At 31.3% G+C, this 7,284-nt stretch overlaps 1 protein-coding gene across 2 annotated transcripts in view; it reads right to left on the minus strand.

The window, feature by feature from the left end:
• Positions 1–4,829, minus strand: part of mid1 (midline 1) — a 48,772-nt gene extending 43,943 nt beyond the window's left edge. Inside the window, exon 1 of one of the 2 annotated variants that reach the window (XM_059500689.1) lies at positions 4,760–4,829. The gene's annotated coding sequence lies outside the window, so the exon portion shown is untranslated. Of the gene's footprint in view, positions 1–1,582; positions 1,665–4,759 lie in introns of those variants that run through there. The other variant, XM_059500688.1, reaches the window with a different exon arrangement.
• Between the last annotated feature and the right edge of the window lie 2,455 nt (positions 4,830–7,284).

The following is a 7,284-nucleotide window of genomic DNA, read 5'->3' on the forward strand; positions in this document are numbered from 1 at the left end:
CATTAATTGCATAATTAACATGTTAGTTTTGACAGCCCTAATATATATGTTATAGTACTGTATATAGTGCTAGATTACTTACTAATTGTAGTCCGTTACTGATTACAGATTACATGATGAAAACATCTTTACAGTTTGAACTATTTCAGTGACGTCATACAAAGTAATATTTTCTTCAAAGAAAAGAGGGACATTCACATGATTTATTTAAATTTTTAGAACATAACAATTCTTTAAGGTAAATGAAAATTAGCAGTTTGCTTCAATAGTCTGTAGTAATTTACGGAATTACAGTAATGAGAAAAAAAGGTAGAATCTAAAAGTTCATACTGTAATTCGAACAAATAATTTTCAGGGCTAATCCTGAAATTGCAATCAGCAGTGTTTGAAATCTCTTCTGTTTTGAATGTGTGCTTCACAGTTTTGACAGCAGTGTGTTAGCATTTGAACAAAGTGCTGTAAATCCACAGTGTTGTGCGGGATAAGTGTGTAGAGTTTTGAAAAACTGTGTTCAAGCAATGAAAAACGAACTAGAGTTTGGTCACATGAACTGCTGCTGTGCAGACTGTAGTTAGAGTTTTGCACATGTGATTCCAGTTGTGCCCACTGTTGTTTAGCAATCGAAAAAAACTGTAAACATACCATTACACATACCACATTGATATAAAACAGCAAAGAGAAAGAAAATATATACAATTTCTGATTGCAACATCATAAAATGCACTACAAATTGATTAAATGAGGGTTTCTCAAACTGGGCTTAGTGTAGGATCTGCAGTGTGTTTCTGAGTTATTAGAACGCTAATTATTAATTACATAATAAATATGTAAAATAAGTTATTTAAACGCTTGAGCAACAAAAATATAAATATTTAATTTGTTTACCTGCATGACAATGTGACCATTAATCAATATCATACTGTGAATGTTTACAGTTTATATATATATATATATATATATATATATACACATTAAAAATAATGTAGATTTTTACAGTAAATGCCACTTAATTTCTTATTTTATATTTTTAATATTATATTTTATATTTATTTTTATGTTAAAGACTTATTTTCAGAGAAGTGTATTTTTATTTAGTTTATTATTTTCCTTTTACATTTCTTCTATTTATTTCATAAACCTCACAATATTGTTGCAGTGCAAAAATAAATGCATTCACAAAGAACATTTTTAGCTCAAATATTTCAAAGTTGAGCATTACTAGAAGAGTAATGATAGAGATAAAAAGCACACCTTATATTGTTACAATAAAGTATATATAGTATATCAAAAATATATATTTAATTAATTTCAAAAACTTTTCCAGGCCCTGGAAATCACGATTAGCTTTTCCAAAAGCATGTGGACACTGTTAATAAATAATCACTTCTTCTTTTAAATTCAATGCAAACTTCAATAACTCAATGAACTACATAATCACATTTCCAGAAAGAGTTCTCTATTCGGATCTCATGAGCGCTGGTCACCGACATCATCTGCTGCTCAACCATAACTAACTAAATAAGTAGGTCATCAATTAAAAGGACAAAACAACACACTAGTAAAGACATTCAGAGAGACTTACAGTGAATCTCAGCTGAGTTTCCACGAGTAAACAGCTACTGAGCAGAGCAGAGCTGATGTCCAGACAGACGCATGTGAAGGACAATGGAGCGCTGCTGTGTGTGTGTGTGTGTGTGTGTGTTCATGCGAGCGTGAAGCGCACAGCATCCTCATGCGTTACTGCATGCAGGGAACCCCTCGAACAGACATGCTGTCGGCCTGGACACGCCTCCATCCCTCACAACAAAGGACTGCTAATGGTCATATCAAGTGTGACCAGGCCCAAGCACTTCACCAGAGAACATTAACATTAGCATTAACAGAGCAGCTAAAACCAGCACAGAACCACTGATTCACACCAGCAACACTCACTAATGATTTCTAGAGTCTGGTATTGTTGCATGTGTATAATGTATAAAGACATTATACAATTGCAATTAATTGCAATGATTTCTGTGCAATTATAAATATATATTAAGCTATATTTATGTATACGAATATATATGCATATATATATTTTATGCCTTCCAAGCTATTTTTTTTTACATATTTTAACATTTACATGCATTTGAATATATATGTGCATATATGTAATTATTTTTTATATAATATTTAAAAAGTATAACACATTATGCTTTGTGTGCAATTGTTTGCATATTTTAAAGTTACATTTACATATGATAAATGTCATATTATAAATGAGTATGAATATATGGGCATATACATATTATTTACAAATTGTTATATTACGTTTACACACAGACACACATATATGCTTTGTGTGCAGTCTATTACATATCTTGAAGTTACATTTGCATATGACTTACATTTATAACATTTTAATATATTATATTTGACATTTTAATACATATTACATATGTATATATACATTTATATGCTTTATGTGCAATATATATATATATATATATATATAATGTATTTTGCCAAATATTTGCAGTGCTTTCTGTGCAAGTGTTCTGAAAGTATTTGCATATTCATTAATGTGATTCATGTGTTTTTTATACACACACACACACACACACACACACACACACACACACACACACACACACACACACACACACACACACACACACATATTTTGTATATAATATTTTATACACACTAATAAATAAATAAATAAATAATATGTATATAAATTAATTGCAATGTTTTCTGTGCAATGCAAGTGTTCTGAAAGTGTAAATGAATGTGAATTCTTCTTGCGCTCTGTTTCTCTGTGGCTCTGGGCGGTTGTATAATTAGCAGGGGCTGTGAGAAGCTCTGAGATCACTGACCCGAACAAAACTCTTTCTTCTGCTCCTACAATACAGAAAAACCCACCGCCCATCTCCCAGCATGACTGTATGTTTGTTAAACTCAGTCTGTTATTGTGGCGACAACTGTTTCAGAGTGAACTGTGATTGGTCGCTTTACACGTCACTCAGATGCAGCTCCTCCTGTGATTGGACAGAATGTGAATCCGCGTGGGATCGACAGACGAGCACATTTACACTGAGAGGGAACTCACAAGCACCCTTCAAAAACATCCCACACGTCACACTCCATCACCATTAGAGAGAAGTGCGCCTCAATCTGACCTCCATTAAAATATTCATGTTACAAACAGACCTAGACTTTCTGAAGAAGTGAGCGGCGCTTTCCTGTGCTGGTTTGACCTGACAACTTTCCCAGTTCTCTGGTTATATGACACTATAATAAATACATTATAAATAAACTAAATCAATTATTTTTACTATGCATATTAATGTAATTTAAATAAATAAAAGATATTACATGCAGTATATGTAAGGTTAAGTGTACAAATGTATAATGTAAATAGTTTGTGCAAAAATGAATATTTAAACATTGCACTATTATATAAATACATTTTATTTTTATGTACATTTCATTTTTTGAGTTTACTGTAACTATATAAACTCAAAAAAGGAAATTATTTTATTTTTTAAATACATAAAATGTGATTTTACATTGCATTGTTATATATATTATTATTATATAAATAACTGAATTATACACAAAACAATATGGAAAAAATAAAATAAAAATTCCTAAAATTCAATATATAAATATATATATATATATATAAAAAAAAAATTATATATATATATATATATATATATATATAAATCTATCTATCTATCTATCTATCTATCGTTCTATCTATCTATCTATCTATCTATCTATCTATCTATCTATCTATCTATCTATCTATCTATCTATCTATCTATCTATCTATTAAATTAAATTAAATTAAATTAAATTAAATTAAATTAAATTAAATTAAATTATTATTATATAAATAACGGAATTATTGAATACAATACATTATATCCAAAAATAAAATATATATGTATTAAATACTATTAGTCATGAACATTTACATATATTTTTATATTTACAAAATGAATTATTGAATTATGTAAATTATATTGTTCTACATTGCATTGTCATATACAATTAATTTTATTTGATATATATTTGATATATATTTTATTATATTGTATTTTTGTGTTTATTATATAGTATTTTTGTGTTTATTATATCTATATATATATATATATATACACACACACACACATATATATATATATACACACACACACACATATATATATATATAGCTTTATCATATAAAAATATAAATTTATTTTCTAAGTCGTATTGGTGTACATTAACTAGTATATTCATAGTATGTTCATAATTATGCGATATTTATCTTGGCCTCTCAGTCAGTTGTTGAATAAACTGAAAACGCATAATGGCATTATTATGCTGAGTTTATGTTCATTTCTGGATTTCTAGCCTGAAGTCTTTCCGTGTGCTGATGTCTGTGGAGTCTCAGAGGCTGATCTCATCCAGATTTCAGACCTCCTCAATGACATTATTACAAACATCACCGCTAATGCTGAACATGCCATAATTATGGCAATATTTCTCCAAACAGAAACAGAAACCTCTGGTTTGGTGTGAATGATGTGCAGAAAACCACAGACCTCCATCGCAGAAAGATGATCAGAAAAACATGCGCATGTTTGGGGTTGAATGCGTATCGATTCTAGAAAAAAAAATCTGGAATCTTGATGGACAACAGATCTGCATTCATGAAGAAGTCTCAGCACACTTTACACACACTTCTGTATTGATGATCCCATACTATACGAGGCTGGAGTCTCACCTGCTTCCCCATGATGAAGATGAAGATGAGGAAGATGATGATGATGAAGGGAATGAAGCCGTTGTTCCTGAGGATCATCTGAGAGGAGTGCAGTGAATCTGTGGTGTTATAAAGATCTGGGTGTGTTTCAGGCATGTTCACACAGGAGCAAAGTCACTTAACCCTTACAGAACAACACTAGTATTTACACACACTCATACTATATTTCTGGGCGCAAATGAAGCATTGAATTATTTGTGATCAAGTGATCATGACTCTGGTTTCTAAAAAAATAAATAAAACTAAATAAATAAAATTACAACGGTAGTTCTTCTTCTTATTATTATTATTATTTAAATATTATTTATTATTACCAATATTATAATAAATTTCACTTATTAAGCGTATTTTATTTATTTATTTTAATTATTATTTACTTTTAAATTAAATGTAATTATTTGAATTTAATAAATTAATTTAAATTAAATAAATGTACTATGATTATTATTAATTTAAATTACATTTAAATTCATTATTATTAGAAATAATATTAATAAACAAATAAAATGTAATTTATTAGGTTATAAACAAACAAACAAACATAACTGAATGAGTGAATGAATGAATAAGAGTAAGGTTCTTTTAAAGAAGTGTCCTCTGCTTACCAAATCTAAAACTACAGTAAAATAATAATAATAATAATAAGAAGAAGAAGAAGAAGAATTAATATTACAATTTAAAAATAATTATTAAAATGTAAATTTTATTACAATTTAAAATGTAATAGTTGACTGATTTCTGAAGATCATGTGACACTGAAGACTGGAGGAATGATGCTGAAAATACAGCTGTGCATCACAGAAATAAATTACACTTTAACAGAGATTCACAGAGAAAACAGTTATTTTAAATTGCAATAATATTTTACAATATTACAAATTGTACTGTATTTTTAAAATAAATAAAAGCAGTGGTGAGCAGAAGAGACTTCTTTCTGAAACATTAACAAACATTTTGACTCTAGTGTATGAAATTGAAGAAGCAAGAAGTCTTTTTTCCATGATGGTTTAGACTGGATATAATGTATGTTAGGAGTGAAGTCACACTCTTTGTGCTGTTGTCTGTGTATCTGTGTTTTCAGTTGTTTGTTCAGGATCTCAATGACCAGAGCGAATAGTTTGCACACACTTGAGTTCTCAGCATGTTGAGAAGAAACTCTATAAAGTCCTGCTGCAGAACATTTGGTGGTTTGGGTTCAATGCGAGTGGAAACAGAGCTATAAACTGCAGCCGAAGCCATGGAGACACTCGCAGGAATTTCCCTGCTTCTCTAAGACTGGGAAAAACGTTCCTTCTGTGGCCCTGTGGATCTATCTATTAAATTAAATTAAATTAAATTAAATTAAATTAAATTAAATTAAATTAAATTAAATTAAATTAAATTAAATTAAATTAAATTAAATTAAATTAAATTAAATTAAATTAAATTAAATTAAATTAAATTAAATTAAATTAAATTAAATTAAATTAAATTAAAAATTAAATGTATGCATTTAGTAGATGCTTTTATCCAAAGCGACTTACAGTGCATTCAGGCTATAAATTTTTACCTATCATGTGTTTAAAGCTGGTTTATTATTGAACAACTAAAATTTTATATATACATATATACGTATATGAAAGCCAGGTAAGTATGCTTCTGTGAAAGCCAGGTGAGTATACTTATATATCGAGACGTCAAAGCCACACAATACGAGATTCCGATCCTTGTCTCTTCTCTTGCAGTGGGAGCTCAATAGTCGAAGGATCACTTAGGCACTCAGGAGATATCAAGGCACGTAGGGGAGTTCAGATCATGGAATATGCCTGGGGTGTTCTGGAGACAGGGGAACAAATACACACAGGTTACTTTCTCAAATGTGAGTATACTTTACGGCTGGAGTCTTCGTGAAGACGAGGTGAGTCGGAGACAAGTTCACGAGGTCGACCCCTGTTGGAGGCTTGACCATGCATTGGGGTTTCCGGAGGTGTTTTATTGTGCAGGGGCAATGGAGATCAGGTGCTGGTGATTAGTATTCGGGAGAGAGTGAGCGCTGGTGATTGGTTGGAACCGGGTCTGCCCAATCCCTGACACCTGGGGTTTGTCATCAGGGACCGGGTCTGCAGAGGGAACAGAAAAAGGTAAGTGATGGGGTTTTAACAAGGAGACGTGAAATGTAGGGTGGATGCGGTACTGTGCAGGAAGCTGGAGTCGATAAGTGACCGGGTTGATTTGTTGCTCTATGGGGAATGGTACGATGTATTTTGGGCTTAGTTTTTTACAGGGCTGTCATAGTCTGATGTCTCAGGTGGAGAGCCATACTAGTTGGCCGGGCTGATATACAGGGTTCTCTTTCTGGTGGGTGTCTGCAAAACATTGTTGGCGATTGACCTCTTGTTGCAGGAGTATACTTGTGGCAGAAGGTTCTTAGAAAACGGCTGATGTCCTGGATTTTCCTGTCGGTTTGTCCTTTCGCTTGTGGATGGTATCCGGATGTTAGGCTGACG

Source organism: Carassius carassius, chromosome 19 (genome assembly GCF_963082965.1).
Source record: "Carassius carassius chromosome 19, fCarCar2.1, whole genome shotgun sequence".
In the NCBI taxonomy this organism is placed as follows: domain Eukaryota; kingdom Metazoa; phylum Chordata; class Actinopteri; order Cypriniformes; family Cyprinidae; genus Carassius; species Carassius carassius.